Below are 17,911 nucleotides of genomic sequence, written 5' to 3' on the forward strand. Positions count from 1 at the left end.
ACCAGATCGAATAGTTAGGGCCTTAGAAGTCAACGCCTGAAGCGTAAAATACAAAATAAATAAAACAGTTTTTCCATCGTATACAACGAAAAATTGCAAACAGTGTGAAAGATATGGACATTTCTACGATCCGGGCGACCTAGGCTTCCCTCTATGGCGTTCTTCCACCACATCGAATAGCAACGGCCACAGAAGTCAACGCCAGAAGCTTAAATACAATATAAATATAACAGTTTTTCCATCGTATACAACGAATAATAGCAACCAGTGTGAAAGTTGTGGTCATTTCTACGTTCCGGGCAACCTAGGCTTCACCCTAGGGCGTTGTTCCACCAGATGGAATAGTTAGGGCCTAAGAAGTCAACGCCAGGAGCATAAAAAACGATATAAATACAACAGCTTTTCCATCGTATAAAACGAATAATTGCAACCAGTGTGGAAGTTATGGTCATTTCTACGTTCCGGGCATCCTAGGCTTCACTCTGGGGCGGTGCTCCACCAAATCGAATAGCTAGGGCCTTAGAAGTCAACGCCAGAAGCATAAAATACAATAAAGATGCAAAAGTTTTTTCATCGTATAACAGGAATAACTGCAAACAGTATGAAAGTACTTGTCATTTCTACGTTCCGGGTAACCTAGGTTTCACTCTAGGGCGTTGCTCCACCAGATCGAATAGTTAGGGACTTAGAATTCAACGCCATAAGAATAAAATACAATATAAATACAACAGTTTTTCCATCGTATAAAACGAATAATAGCAACCAGTGTGAAAGTTATGGTCATTTCTACGTACCGGGCAACCTGGGCTTCACTCTAGGGCGTTGCTCTACCAGATCGAATAGTTAGGGCCTTAGAAGTCAACGCCCGAAGCATAAAATATAAAATAAATAGAACAGTTTTTCCATCGTATAAAACGAAAAATTGCTACCAGTGTGAAAGTTATGGTCATTTCTACTTTCCGGGCAACCTAGGCTTCACCCTAGGGCGTTGTTCCACCAGATGGAATAGTTAGGGCCTAAGAAGTCAGCGCCAGGAGCATAAAATACGATATAAATACAACAGCTTTTCCATCGTATAAAACAAGTAATTGCAACCAGTTTGATAGTGATGGTCATTTCTACGTACCGGGCAACCTAGGCTTCACTGTACGGCGATGCTCCACCAGATCAAACAGTTAGGGCCTTGGAAGTCAACGCCCGAAGCATAAATACAATATAAATATAACAGTTTTTCCATCGTATACAACGAATAATAGCAACCAGTGTGAAAGTTGTGGTCATTTCTACGTTCTGGGCAACCTAGGCTTCACCCTAGGGCGTTGTTCCACCAGATGGAATAGTTAGGTCCTAATAAGTCAACGCCAGAAGCATAAAATACGATATAAATACAACAGCTTTTCCATCGTATAAAACAAGTAATTGCAACCAGTTTGATAGTGATGGTCATTTCTACGTACCGGGCAACCTAGGCTTCACTGTACGGCGATGCTCCACCAGATCAAACAGTTAGGGCCTTGGAAGTCAACGCCCGAAGCATAAAATACAAAATAAATAGGACGGTTTTTCCATTGTATAAAACGAATAATTGCTGCCAGTGTAAAAGTTATGGTCATTTCTACGTTCCGGGCAACCTAGGCTGCACTCTAGGGCGTTGCTCCACCAGATCGAATAGTTAGGGCCTTAGAAGTCAACGCCTGAAGCGTAAAATACAAAATAAATAAAACAGTTTTTCCATCGTATACAACGAAAAATTGCAAACAGTGTGAAAGATATGGACATTTCTACGATCCGGGCTACCTAGGCTTCCCTCTATGGCGTTCTTCCACCACATCGAATAGCAACGGCCACAGAAGTCAACGCCAGAAGCTTAAATACAATATAAATATAACAGTTTTTCCATCGTATACAACGAATAATAGCAACCAGTGTGAAAGTTGTGGTCATTTCTACGTTCCGGGCAACCTAGGCTTCACCCTAGGGCGTTGTTCCACCAGATGGAATAGTTAGGGCCTAAGAAGTCAACGCCAGGAGCATAAAAAACGATATAAATACAACAGCTTTTCCATCGTATAAAACGAATAATTGCAACCAGTGTGGAAGTTATGGTCATTTCTACGTTCCGGGCATCCTAGGCTTCACTCTGGGGCGGTGCTCCACCAAATCGAATAGCTAGGGCCTTAGAAGTCAACGCCAGAAGCATAAAATACAATAAAGATGCAAAAGTTTTTTCATCGTATAACAGGAATAACTGCAAACAGTATGAAAGTACTTGTCATTTCTACGTTCCGGGTAACCTAGGTTTCACTCTAGGGCGTTGCTCCACCAGATCGAATAGTTAGGGACTTAGAATTCAACGCCATAAGAATAAAATACAATATAAATACAACAGTTTTTCCATCGTATAAAACGAATAATAGCAACCAGTGTGAAAGTTATGGTCATTTCTACGTACCGGGCAACCTGGGCTTCACTCTAGGGCGTTGCTCTACCAGATCGAATAGTTAGGGCCTTAGAAGTCAACGCCCGAAGCATAAAATATAAAATAAATAGAACAGTTTTTCCATCGTATAAAACGAAAAATTGCTACCAGTGTGAAAGTTATGGTCATTTCTACTTTCCGGGCAACCTAGGCTTCACCCTAGGGCGTTGTTCCACCAGATGGAATAGTTAGGGCCTAAGAAGTCAGCGCCAGGAGCATAAAATACGATATAAATACAACAGCTTTTCCATCGTATAAAACAAGTAATTGCAACCAGTTTGATAGTGATGGTCATTTCTACGTACCGGGCAACCTAGGCTTCACTGTACGGCGATGCTCCACCAGATCAAACAGTTAGGGCCTTGGAAGTCAACGCCCGAAGCATAAATACAATATAAATATAACAGTTTTTCCATCGTATACAACGAATAATAGCAACCAGTGTGAAAGTTGTGGTCATTTCTACGTTCTGGGCAACCTAGGCTTCACCCTAGGGCGTTGTTCCACCAGATGGAATAGTTAGGTCCTAATAAGTCAACGCCAGAAGCATAAAATACGATATAAATACAACAGCTTTTCCATCGTATAAAACAAGTAATTGCAACCAGTTTGATAGTGATGGTCATTTCTACGTACCGGGCAACCTAGGCTTCACTGTACGGCGATGCTCCACCAGATCAAACAGTTAGGGCCTTGGAAGTCAACGCCCGAAGCATAAAATACAAAATAAATAGGACGGTTTTTCCATTGTATAAAACGAATAATTGCTGCCAGTGTAAAAGTTATGGTCATTTCTACGTTCCGGGCAACCTAGGCTGCACTCTAGGGCGTTGCTCCACCAGATCGAATAGTTAGGGCCTTAGAAGTCAACGCCTGAAGCGTAAAATACAAAATAAATAAAACAGTTTTTCCATCGTATACAACGAAAAATTGCAAACAGTGTGAAAGATATGGACATTTCTACGATCCGGGCTACCTAGGCTTCCCTCTATGGCGTTCTTCCACCACATCGAATAGCAACGGCCACAGAAGTCAACGCCAGAAGCTTAAATACAATATAAATATAACAGTTTTTCCATCGTATACAACGAATAATAGCAACCAGTGTGAAAGTTGTGGTCATTTCTACGTTCCGGGCAACCTAGGCTTCACCCTAGGGCGTTGTTCCACCAGATGGAATAGTTAGGGCCTAAGAAGTCAACGCCAGGAGCATAAAAAACGATATAAATACAACAGCTTTTCCATCGTATAAAACGAATAATTGCAACCAGTGTGGAAGTTATGGTCATTTCTACGTTCCGGGCATCCTAGGCTTCACTCTGGGGCGGTGCTCCACCAAATCGAATAGCTAGGGCCTTAGAAGTCAACGCCAGAAGCATAAAATACAATAAAGATGCAAAAGTTTTTTCATCGTATAACAGGAATAACTGCAAACAGTATGAAAGTACTTGTCATTTCTACGTTCCGGGTAACCTAGGTTTCACTCTAGGGCGTTGCTCCACCAGATCGAATAGTTAGGGACTTAGAATTCAACGCCATAAGAATAAAATACAATATAAATACAACAGTTTTTCCATCGTATAAAACGAATAATAGCAACCAGTGTGAAAGTTATGGTCATTTCTACGTACCGGGCAACCTGGGCTTCACTCTAGGGCGTTGCTCTACCAGATCGAATAGTTAGGACCTTAGAAGTCAACGCCCGAAGCATAAAATATAAAATAAATAGAACAGTTTTTCCATCGTATAAAACGAAAAATTGCTACCAGTGTGAAAGTTGTGGTCATTTCTACTTTCCGGGCAACCTAGGCTTCACCCTAGGGCGTTGTTCCACCAGATGGAATAGTTAGGTCCTAATAAGTCAACGCCAGAAGCATAAAATACGATATAAATACAACAGCTTTTCCATCGTATAAAACAAGTAATTGCAACCAGTTTGATAGTGATGGTCATTTCTACGTACCGGGCAACCTAGGCTTCACTGTACGGCGATGCTCCACCACATCAAACAGTTAGGGCCTTGGAAGTCAACGCCCGAAGCATAAAATACAAAATAAATAGGACGGTTTTTCCATTGTATAAAACGAATAATTGCTGCCAGTGTAAAAGTTATGGTCATTTCTACGTTCCGGGCAACCTAGGCTGCACTCTAGGGCGTTGCTCCACCAGATCGAATAGTTAGGGCCTTAGAAGTCAACGCCAAAATCATAAAATACAATATAAATACAACAGCTTTTCCACTGTATAAAATGAATATTTGCAAACAGTGTGAAAGTAATGGTCATTTTTACATTCCGGGCAACCTAGGCTTTACTCTGGGGCGTTGCACCACCCCGTCGAATAGCTACGACCTAAGAAGACAACGCCTGAAGCATGAAATACAATAAAAATACAACAGTTTTTCCATCGTATAACAGGAATAATTGCAACCAGTGTGAAAGATATGGTCATTTCTACGTTCCGCGCAACCTAGGCATCACTCTAGGGCGTTGCTCCACCACGTCGAATAGCTGCGACCTTAGAAGACAACGCCTGAAGCATAAAATACAATAAAAATACAACAGTTTTTCTTGCGTATAACAGGAATAATTGCAACCAGTCTGAAAGACATTGTCATTTCTACGTTCCGGGCAACCTAGGCTTCACTCTAGGGCGTTGCTGCACCAGACCGAATTGTTAGGGACTAAGAATTCAACACCAGAAGCATAAAATACAATAAAAATACAGCAGTCCTTCCATCGTATAACAAGAATAATTGCAACCAGCGTGAAAGTTATGGTCATTTCTACGCTTCGGGCTACCTAGGCTTCACTCTAGGGCGTTGCTCCACCACATCAAATAGATACGGCCTTAGAAGTCAACTCCAGAAGCATAAAATACAATATAATTAGAACAGTTTTTCCATCGTATAAAATGAATAATTGCAAACAATGTGAAAGTAACGGTCATTCCTACGTTCCTGGCAACCTAGGCTTCACTCTAGGGCGTTGCACCACCAGATCGAATAGTTAGGGCCTGAGAAGTCAGCGCCAGAAGCATAAAATACAATATAAATACAACACCTTTTCCATCGTATAACAGGAATAATTGCAACCAGTGTTAAGGTTCTGGTCATTTCTACGTTCCGGGCAACACAGGCTTTATTTTAGGGCGTTGCTCCACTAGATCGAATAGTTAGGGCCGTAGAAGTCAACGCCAGAAGTATAAAATACGATATAGATACAACAGATTTTCCATCGTATAAAACGAGTAATTGCAACCAGTGTGAAAGTAATGGCCTTTTCTACGTTCCGGGCACGCCTGGCTTCGCACTAGAGCGTTGTTGCACCAGATCGAATTGCTAGGGCCTTAGAAGTCAACGCCCAAAGCATAAAATACAATAAAAGTACAACAGTTATTCCTTCATATAGCATGAATAATTGCAATCAGTGTGAAAGTAATGATCATTTCGGCGTTTCGGGCATCCTAGATTTAACTGTGAGGCACTGCTCCACCAGATCGAATACGTAGGGCCTTAGAAGTCAACGCCAGAAGCATAAAGTACAATAAAAATGCAACAGTTTGTCCATCGTATAACAGGAATAATTGCAACCAGTGCGAAAGTGATGGTCATTTCTACGTTCCGGGCAACCCAGGCTTCACTCTAGGGCGTTGTTCCACCAGATCGAATAGTTAGGGCCTAAGAAGTCAACGCCAGAAGCATAAAATACAATAAAAATGCAACAGTTTGTCCATCGTATAACAGGAATAATTGCAACCAGTGCGAATGTAATGGTCATTTCTACGTTTCGGGCAACATACGCTTCACTCTTGGACGCTGCCCCCGAGATCGTATAGTTAGGGCCTAAGAAGTCAACGCCAGAAGCATAAGGTACAATAGAAATGCAACAGTTTTTCCATCGTATAGCATGAATAATTGCAACCAGTGTGACAGTAATGATCATTTCAACGTTTCGGGCATCCTAGACTTAACTGTGAGGCATTGCTCAACCAGATCGAATACAAAGGGCCTTAGCAGTCAACGCCAGAAGCATAAAGTACAGAAAAATCCAACAGTTTGTCCATCGTATAACAGGAATATTGCAACCAGTGTGAAAGTAATGGGCATTTCGACGTTCCGTGCAGCCTAGGCTTCACTCTAGGGCATTGCACCACCAGGTCGAATAGGTAGGGCCTTAGAAAGCAACTCCAGACGCATAAAATACAATAAAAATACAACAGTCTTTCCATCGTATAAAAAGAATAATTGTAACCAGTGTGAAAGTAACGGTCATTTCTACGTTTCGGGCAGCATACGCTTCACTCTTGAACGTTGCCCCGCAAGATCGAATAGCTAGGACCTTAGAAGTCAACGCCAGAATCATAAAATACTATAAAAATGCAACAGTTTTTACATCGTATAACAGGAATAATTGGAACCAGTGTGAAAGTGATGGTCATTTCTACGTTTCGGGCAACCTAGGCTTCACTCTAGGGCGTTGCTCCGCCAGATCGAATAGGTAGGGCCCGAGAAGTCAGCGCCAGAAGCATAAAATACAATATAAATACAATACCTTTTCCATCGTATAACAGGAATAATTGCAATCAGTGTTAAGGTTATGGTCATTTCTACGTTCCGGGCAACATAGACTTCACCCTAGGGCGTTGTTCCACCAGATGGAATAGTTAGAGCCTAAGAAGTCAACGCCAGAAGCATAAAATACGATATAAATACAACAGCTATTCCATCGTATAAAACGAATAATTGAAACCAGTGTGAAAGTTATGGTCATTTCTACGTTCCGGGCAACCTAGGCTTCACCCTAGGGCGTTGCTCCAACAGATTGAATAGTTAGGGCCTTAGAAGTCAATGCCCGAAGCATAAAATGCAATAAAAATACAACAGCTTTTCCATCGTATAGCAGGATTAAATTGCAACCAGTGTGATAGTAGTGGTCATTTCTACGTTCCGGGCAACCTAGGTTTCACTCCAGGGCGGTGCTCCACCAGATCGAATAGTTACGGCCTAAGAAGTCAACGCCAGAAGCACAAAATACGATAAAGATGCAACAGTTTTTCCATCGTATAAAACGAATAATTGCAACCAGTGTGAAAGTTATGGTCATTTCTACAGTCCGAGCAACCTAGGCTTCACTCTAGGGCGTTGCTCCACCAGACCGAATGGTTAGGTCCTTAGAAGTCAACGCCAGAAGCATAAAATACGATATAAATACAACAGATTTTCCATCGTATAAAAGGAATAATTGCAACCCGTATGAAACTTATAGTCATTTCTACGTACCGGGCATCCTAGGCTTCACTCTAGGGCGTTGCTCTACCAGATCGAATAGTTAGGGCCTTAGAAGTCAACGCCCGAAGCATAAAATACAAAATAAATAGAACAGTTTTTCCATCGTATAAAAGGAATAATTGCAAACAGTGTGAAAGTAATGGTCATTTCTACGTTCCGGGCAACGTAGGCTTCACTGTGTGGCGTTCTTCCACCACATCGAATAGCTACGGACTCAGAAGTCAACGCCTGAAGTATAAAATACAATAAAAACACAACTCTCTTTCCATCCTATAACAGGAATAATTGCAACAAGCGTGAAAGTAATGATCATTTCGGCGTTTCGGGCAACCTAGGCTGCACTCTAGGGCGTTGCTCCACTAGATCGAATAGTTAGGGCCTTAGAAGTCAACGCCCGAAGCATAAAATACAAAATAAATAAAACAGTTATTCCATCGTATAAATCGAATAATTGCAACCAGTGTGAAAGATATGAACATTTCTACGATCCGGGCTACCTAGGCTTCCCTCTATGGCGTTCTTCCACCACATCGAATAGCAACGGCCTCAGAAGTCAACGCCAGAAGCATAAAATACGATATAAATACAACAGCTTTTCCATCGTATAAAACAAACAATTGCAACCAGTGTGAAAGTTATGGTCATTTCTACGTTCCGGGCAACCTAGGCTTCACTCTACGGCGATGCTCCACCAGATCAAACAGATAGGGCATTAGAAGTCAACGCCCGAAGCATAAAATACAAAATAAATAGAACGGTTTTTCCATTGTATAAAACGAATAATTGCTGCCAGTGTAAAAGTTATGGGTATTTCTACGTTCCGGGCAACCTAGGCTTCACCCTAGGGCGTTGTACTACCAGATCGAATAGTTAGAGCCTATGAAGTGAACGCCAGAAGCATAAAATATAATATAAATACAACAGTTTTTCGATCGTATAAAACGAATAATTGCAACCAGTATGAAACTTATGGTCATTTCTACGTACCGAGCAACCTAGGCTTCACCCTAGGCCGTTGTTCCACCAGATCGAATAGTTAGGGCCTAAGAAGTCAACGCCAGAAGCATAAAATACAATATAAATACAACAGTTTTTCCATCATATAAAACGAATAATTGCTACCAGTGTGAAAGTTATGGTTATTTCTACTTTCCGGACAACCTAGGCTTCACCCTAGGGCGTTGTTCCACCAGATGGAATAGTTAGGTCCTAATAAGTCAACGCCAGAAGCATAAAATACGATATAAATACAACAGCTTTTCCATCGTATAAAACAAGTAATTGCAACCAGTTTGATAGTGATGGTCATTTCGACGTACCGGGCAACCTAGGCTTCACTGTACGGCGATGCTCCAACTGATCAAACAGTTAGGGCCTTTGAAGTCAACGCCCGAAGCATAAAATACAAAATAAATAGAACGGTTTTTCCATCATATAAAACGAAAAATTGCTACCAGTGTGAAAGTTATGGTCATTTCTACGTTCCGCGCAATCTGGGCTTTACCATAGTGCGTTGTTCCACCAGATGGAATAGTTAGGGCCTAAGAAGTCAACGCCAGGAGCATAAAATACAATATAAGTACAACAGTTTTTCCATCGTATAAAACGAATAATAGCAACCAGTGTGAAAGTTATGGTCATTTCAACGTACCGGGCAACATGGGCTTCACTCTAGGGCATTGCTCTACCAGATCGAATAGTTAGGGCCTTAGAAGTCAACGCCCGAAGCATAAAATATAAAATAAATAGAACAGTTTTTCCATCATATAAAACGAATGATAGCAACCAGTGTGAAAGCTAATGTCATTTCTACGTTCCGGGCAACCTAGGCTGCACTCTAGGGCGTTGCTCCACCAGATCGAATAGTTAGGGCCTTAGAAGTCAACGCCTGAAGCGTAAAATACAAAATAAATAAAACAGTTTTTCCATCGTATACAACGAAAAATTGCAAACAGTGTGAAAGATATGGACATTTCTACGATCCGGGCGACCTAGGCTTCCCTCTATGGCGTTCTTCCACCACATCGAATAGCAACGGCCACAGAAGTCAACGCCAGAAGCTTAAATACAATATAAATATAACAGTTTTTCCATCGTATACAACGAATAATAGCAACCAGTGTGAAAGTTGTGGTCATTTCTACGTTCCGGGCAACCTAGGCTTCACCCTAGGGCGTTGTTCCACCAGATGGAATAGTTAGGGCCTAAGAAGTCAACGCCAGGAGCATAAAAAACGATATAAATACAACAGCTTTTCCATCGTATAAAACGAATAATTGCAACCAGTGTGGAAGTTATGGTCATTTCTACGTTCCGGGCATCCTAGGCTTCACTCTGGGGCGGTGCTCCACCAAATCGAATAGCTAGGGCCTTAGAAGTCAACGCCAGAAGCATAAAATACAATAAAGATGCAAAAGTTTTTTCATCGTATAACAGGAATAACTGCAAACAGTATGAAAGTACTTGTCATTTCTACGTTCCGGGTAACCTAGGTTTCACTCTAGGGCGTTGCTCCACCAGATCGAATAGTTAGGGACTTAGAATTCAACGCCATAAGAATAAAATACAATATAAATACAACAGTTTTTCCATCGTATAAAACGAATAATAGCAACCAGTGTGAAAGTTATGGTCATTTCTACGTACCGGGCAACCTGGGCTTCACTCTAGGGCGTTGCTCTACCAGATCGAATAGTTAGGGCCTTAGAAGTCAACGCCCGAAGCATAAAATATAAAATAAATAGAACAGTTTTTCCATCGTATAAAACGAAAAATTGCTACCAGTGTGAAAGTTATGGTCATTTCTACTTTCCGGGCAACCTAGGCTTCACCCTAGGGCGTTGTTCCACCAGATGGAATAGTTAGGGCCTAAGAAGTCAGCGCCAGGAGCATAAAATACGATATAAATACAACAGCTTTTCCATCGTATAAAACAAGTAATTGCAACCAGTTTGATAGTGATGGTCATTTCTACGTACCGGGCAACCTAGGCTTCACTGTACGGCGATGCTCCACCAGATCAAACAGTTAGGGCCTTGGAAGTCAACGCCCGAAGCATAAATACAATATAAATATAACAGTTTTTCCATCGTATACAACGAATAATAGCAACCAGTGTGAAAGTTGTGGTCATTTCTACGTTCTGGGCAACCTAGGCTTCACCCTAGGGCGTTGTTCCACCAGATGGAATAGTTAGGTCCTAATAAGTCAACGCCAGAAGCATAAAATACGATATAAATACAACAGCTTTTCCATCGTATAAAACAAGTAATTGCAACCAGTTTGATAGTGATGGTCATTTCTACGTACCGGGCAACCTAGGCTTCACTGTACGGCGATGCTCCACCAGATCAAACAGTTAGGGCCTTGGAAGTCAACGCCCGAAGCATAAAATACAAAATAAATAGGACGGTTTTTCCATTGTATAAAACGAATAATTGCTGCCAGTGTAAAAGTTATGGTCATTTCTACGTTCCGGGCAACCTAGGCTGCACTCTAGGGCGTTGCTCCACCAGATCGAATAGTTAGGGCCTTAGAAGTCAACGCCTGAAGCGTAAAATACAAAATAAATAAAACAGTTTTTCCATCGTATACAACGAAAAATTGCAAACAGTGTGAAAGATATGGACATTTCTACGATCCGGGCTACCTAGGCTTCCCTCTATGGCGTTCTTCCACCACATCGAATAGCAACGGCCACAGAAGTCAACGCCAGAAGCTTAAATACAATATAAATATAACAGTTTTTCCATCGTATACAACGAATAATAGCAACCAGTGTGAAAGTTGTGGTCATTTCTACGTTCCGGGCAACCTAGGCTTCACCCTAGGGCGTTGTTCCACCAGATGGAATAGTTAGGGCCTAAGAAGTCAACGCCAGGAGCATAAAAAACGATATAAATACAACAGCTTTTCCATCGTATAAAACGAATAATTGCAACCAGTGTGGAAGTTATGGTCATTTCTACGTTCCGGGCATCCTAGGCTTCACTCTGGGGCGGTGCTCCACCAAATCGAATAGCTAGGGCCTTAGAAGTCAACGCCAGAAGCATAAAATACAATAAAGATGCAAAAGTTTTTTCATCGTATAACAGGAATAACTGCAAACAGTATGAAAGTACTTGTCATTTCTACGTTCCGGGTAACCTAGGTTTCACTCTAGGGCGTTGCTCCACCAGATCGAATAGTTAGGGACTTAGAATTCAACGCCATAAGAATAAAATACAATATAAATACAACAGTTTTTCCATCGTATAAAACGAATAATAGCAACCAGTGTGAAAGTTATGGTCATTTCTACGTACCGGGCAACCTGGGCTTCACTCTAGGGCGTTGCTCTACCAGATCGAATAGTTAGGGCCTTAGAAGTCAACGCCCGAAGCATAAAATATAAAATAAATAGAACAGTTTTTCCATCGTATAAAACGAAAAATTGCTACCAGTGTGAAAGTTATGGTCATTTCTACTTTCCGGGCAACCTAGGCTTCACCCTAGGGCGTTGTTCCACCAGATGGAATAGTTAGGGCCTAAGAAGTCAGCGCCAGGAGCATAAAATACGATATAAATACAACAGCTTTTCCATCGTATAAAACAAGTAATTGCAACCAGTTTGATAGTGATGGTCATTTCTACGTACCGGGCAACCTAGGCTTCACTGTACGGCGATGCTCCACCAGATCAAACAGTTAGGGCCTTGGAAGTCAACGCCCGAAGCATAAATACAATATAAATATAACAGTTTTTCCATCGTATACAACGAATAATAGCAACCAGTGTGAAAGTTGTGGTCATTTCTACGTTCTGGGCAACCTAGGCTTCACCCTAGGGCGTTGTTCCACCAGATGGAATAGTTAGGTCCTAATAAGTCAACGCCAGAAGCATAAAATACGATATAAATACAACAGCTTTTCCATCGTATAAAACAAGTAATTGCAACCAGTTTGATAGTGATGGTCATTTCTACGTACCGGGCAACCTAGGCTTCACTGTACGGCGATGCTCCACCAGATCAAACAGTTAGGGCCTTGGAAGTCAACGCCCGAAGCATAAAATACAAAATAAATAGGACGGTTTTTCCATTGTATAAAACGAATAATTGCTGCCAGTGTAAAAGTTATGGTCATTTCTACGTTCCGGGCAACCTAGGCTGCACTCTAGGGCGTTGCTCCACCAGATCGAATAGTTAGGGCCTTAGAAGTCAACGCCTGAAGCGTAAAATACAAAATAAATAAAACAGTTTTTCCATCGTATACAACGAAAAATTGCAAACAGTGTGAAAGATATGGACATTTCTACGATCCGGGCTACCTAGGCTTCCCTCTATGGCGTTCTTCCACCACATCGAATAGCAACGGCCACAGAAGTCAACGCCAGAAGCTTAAATACAATATAAATATAACAGTTTTTCCATCGTATACAACGAATAATAGCAACCAGTGTGAAAGTTGTGGTCATTTCTACGTTCCGGGCAACCTAGGCTTCACCCTAGGGCGTTGTTCCACCAGATGGAATAGTTAGGGCCTAAGAAGTCAACGCCAGGAGCATAAAAAACGATATAAATACAACAGCTTTTCCATCGTATAAAACGAATAATTGCAACCAGTGTGGAAGTTATGGTCATTTCTACGTTCCGGGCATCCTAGGCTTCACTCTGGGGCGGTGCTCCACCAAATCGAATAGCTAGGGCCTTAGAAGTCAACGCCAGAAGCATAAAATACAATAAAGATGCAAAAGTTTTTTCATCGTATAACAGGAATAACTGCAAACAGTATGAAAGTACTTGTCATTTCTACGTTCCGGGTAACCTAGGTTTCACTCTAGGGCGTTGCTCCACCAGATCGAATAGTTAGGGACTTAGAATTCAACGCCATAAGAATAAAATACAATATAAATACAACAGTTTTTCCATCGTATAAAACGAATAATAGCAACCAGTGTGAAAGTTATGGTCATTTCTACGTACCGGGCAACCTGGGCTTCACTCTAGGGCGTTGCTCTACCAGATCGAATAGTTAGGACCTTAGAAGTCAACGCCCGAAGCATAAAATATAAAATAAATAGAACAGTTTTTCCATCGTATAAAACGAAAAATTGCTACCAGTGTGAAAGTTGTGGTCATTTCTACTTTCCGGGCAACCTAGGCTTCACCCTAGGGCGTTGTTCCACCAGATGGAATAGTTAGGTCCTAATAAGTCAACGCCAGAAGCATAAAATACGATATAAATACAACAGCTTTTCCATCGTATAAAACAAGTAATTGCAACCAGTTTGATAGTGATGGTCATTTCTACGTACCGGGCAACCTAGGCTTCACTGTACGGCGATGCTCCACCACATCAAACAGTTAGGGCCTTGGAAGTCAACGCCCGAAGCATAAAATACAAAATAAATAGGACGGTTTTTCCATTGTATAAAACGAATAATTGCTGCCAGTGTAAAAGTTATGGTCATTTCTACGTTCCGGGCAACCTAGGCTGCACTCTAGGGCGTTGCTCCACCAGATCGAATAGTTAGGGCCTTAGAAGTCAACGCCCGAAGCGTAAAATACAAAATAAATAAAACAGTTTTTCCATTGTATACAACCAAAAATTGCAAACAGTGTGAAAGGTATGGACATTTCTACGATCCTGGCTACCTAGGCTTCCCTCTATGGCGTTCTTCCACCACATCGAATAGCAACGGCCTCAGAAGTCTACGCCAGAAGCTTAAATACAATATAAATATAACAGTTTTTCCATCGTATACAACGAATAATAGCAACCAGTGTGAAAGTTGTGGTCATTTCTACGTTCCGGGCAACCTAGGCTTCACTGTACTGCGATGCTCCACCAGATCAAACCGTTAGGGCCTTGGAAGTCAACGCCCGAAGCATAAAATACAAAATAAATAGAACGGTTTTTCCATTGTATAAAACGAATAATTGCTGCCAGTGTAAAAGTTATGGTCATCTCTACGTTCCGGGCAACCTAGGCTTCTCCCTAGGGCGTTGTACCACCAGATCGAATAGTTAGTGCCTAAGAAGTGAACGCCAGAAGCATAAAATACAATATAAATACAACAGTTTTTCCATCGTATAAAACGAATAATTGCAGCCAGTATGAAACTTATGGTCATTTCTACTTACCGGGCAACCTAGGCTTCACTCTAGGGCGTTGCTCTACCAGATCGAATAGTTAGGGCCTTAGAAGTCAACGCCCGAAGCATAAAATACAAAATAAATAAAACAGTTTTTCCATCGTATAAAACGAATAATTGCTACCAGTGTGAAAGTTATGGTCATTTCTACTTTCCGGACAACCTAGGCTTCACCCTAGGGCGTTTTTCCACCAGATGGAATAGTTAGGTCCTAAGAAGTCAACGCCAGAAGCATAAAATACGATATAAATACAACAGCTTTTCCATCGTATAAAACAAATACTTGTAACCAGTTTGATAGTGATGGTCATTTCTACGTTCCGGGCAACCTAGGCTTCACTCTAGGGCGTTGCTCCACCAGAGCGAATAGCTGGGGGCTTAGAAGTCAACGCCCGAAGCATAAAATATAAAATAAATAGAACAGTTTTTCCATCGTGTAAAACAAAAAATTGCTACCAGTGTGAATGTTATGGTCATTTCTACGTTCCGCGCAACCTGGGCTTTACCCTAGTGCATTGTTCCACCAGATGGAATAGTTAGGGCCTAAGAAGTCAACGCCAGGAGCATAAAAAACGATATAAATACAACAGCTTTCCATCGTATAAAACGAATAATTGCAACCAGTGTGGAAGTTATGGTCATTTCTACGTTCCGGGCAACCTAGGCTTCACTCTGGGGCGGTGCTCCACCAAATCGAATAGCTAGGGCCTTAGAAGTCAAGGCCGGAAGCATAAAATACAATAAAGATGCAAAAGTTTTTTCATCGTATAACAGGAATAACTGCAAACAGTATGAAAGTACTTGTCATTTCTACGTTCCGGGTAACCTAGGTTTCACTCTAGGGCGTTGCTCCACCAGATCGAATAGCTAGGGACTTAGAATTCAACGCCATAAGAATAAAATTCAATATAAACACAACAGTTATTCCATTGAATAAAACGAATAATAGCAACCAATGTGAAAGTTATGGTCATTTCTACGTACCCGGCAACCTGGGCTTCACTCTAGGGCGTTGCTCTACCAGATCGAATAGTTAGGGCCTTAGAAGTCAACGCCCGAAGCATAAAATACAAAATAAATAGAACAGTTTTTCCATCGGATAAAACGAATAATTGCTACCAGTGTGAAAGTTATGGTCATTTCTACTTTCCGGGCAACCTATGCTTCACCCCAGGGCGTTGTTTCACCAGATGGAATAGTTAGGGCCTAAGAAGTCAACGCCAGAATCATAAAATACGATATAAATACAACAGCTTTTCCATCGTATAAAACAAATAATTGCAACCAGTTTGATAGTGATGGTCACTTCTACGTACCGGGCAACCTAGGCTTCACTCTAGGGCGTTGCTCCACCAGATCGAATAGTTAGGGCCTTAGAAGTCAACGCCCGAATCATAAAATATAAAATAAATATAACAGTTTTTCCATCGTATAAAACGAAAAATTGCTACCAGTGTGAAAGTTATGGTCATTTCTACTTTCCGGGCAACCTAGGCTTCACCCTAGGGCGTTGTTCCACCAGATGGAACAGCTAGGGCCTAAGAAGTCAGCGCCAGAAGCATAAAATACGATATAAATACAACAGCTTTTCCATCGTATAAAACAAGTAATTGCAACCAGTTTGATAGTGACGGTCATTTCTACGTACCGGGCAACCTAGGCTTCACTCTAGGGCGTTGCTCCACCAGATCGAATAGTTAGGGCCTTAGAAGTCAACGCCCGAAGCATAAAATATAAAATAAATAGAACAGTTTTTCTATTGTATAAAACGAATAATTGCTGCCAGTGTAAAAGTTATGGTCATTTCTACGTTCCGGGCAACCTAGGCTTCACCCTAGGACGTTGTACCACCAGATCGAATAGTTAGGGCCTAAGAAGTCAACGCCAGGAGCATAAAAAACGATATAAATACAACAGCTTTTCCATCGTATAAAACGAATAATTGCAACCAGTTTGATAGTGACGGTCATTTCTACGTACCGGGCAACCTAGGCTTCACTCTAGGGCGTTGCTCCACCAGATCGAATAGTTAGGGCCTTAGAAGTCAACGCCCGAAGCATAAAATATAAAATAAATAGAACAGTTTTTCTATTGTATAAAACGAAAAATTGCTACCAGTGTGAAAGTTATGGTCATTTCTACTTTCCGGGCAACCTAGGCTTCACCCTAGGGCGTTGTTCCACCAGATGGAACAGCTAGGGCCTAAGAAGTCAGCGCCAGAAGCATAAAATACGATATAAATACAACAGCTTTTCCATCGTATAAAACAAGTAATTGCAACCAGTTTGATAGTGATGGTCATTTCTACGTACCGGGCAACCTAGGCTTCACTCTAGGGCGTTGCTCCACCAGATCGAATAGCTAGGGACTTAGAATTCAACGCCATAAGAATAAAATTCAATATAAACACAACAGTTTTTCTATTGTATAAAACGAATAATAGCAACCAATGTGAAAGTTATGGTCATTTCTACTTTCCGGGCAACCTAGGCTTCACCCCAGGGCGTTGTTTCACCAGATGGAATAGTTAGGGCCTAAGAAGTCAACGCCAGAATCATAAAATACGATATAAATACAACAGCTTTTCCATCGTATAAAACAAATAATTGCAACCAGTTTGATAGTGATGGTCACTTCTACGTACCGGGCAACCTAGGCTTCACTCTAGGGCGTTGCTCCACCAGATCGAATAGTTAGGGCCTTAGAAGTCAACGCCCGAATCATAAAATATAAAATAAATATAACAGTTTTTCCATCGTATAAAACGAATAATTGCTGCCAGTGTAAAAGTTATGGTCATTTCTACGTTCCGGGCAACCTAGGCTTCACCCTAGGACGTTGTACCACCAGATCGAATAGTTAGGGCCTAAGAAGTCAACGCCAGGAGCATAAAAAACGATATAAATACAACAGCTTTTCCATCGTATAAAACGAATAATTGCAACCAGTGTGGAAGTTATGGTCATTTCTACGTTCCGGGCAACCTAGGCTTCACTCTAGGGCGGTGC

Source organism: Calliopsis andreniformis, unplaced genomic scaffold, assembly GCF_051401765.1.
Source record: "Calliopsis andreniformis isolate RMS-2024a unplaced genomic scaffold, iyCalAndr_principal scaffold0007, whole genome shotgun sequence".
Taxonomy (NCBI): domain Eukaryota; kingdom Metazoa; phylum Arthropoda; class Insecta; order Hymenoptera; family Andrenidae; genus Calliopsis; species Calliopsis andreniformis.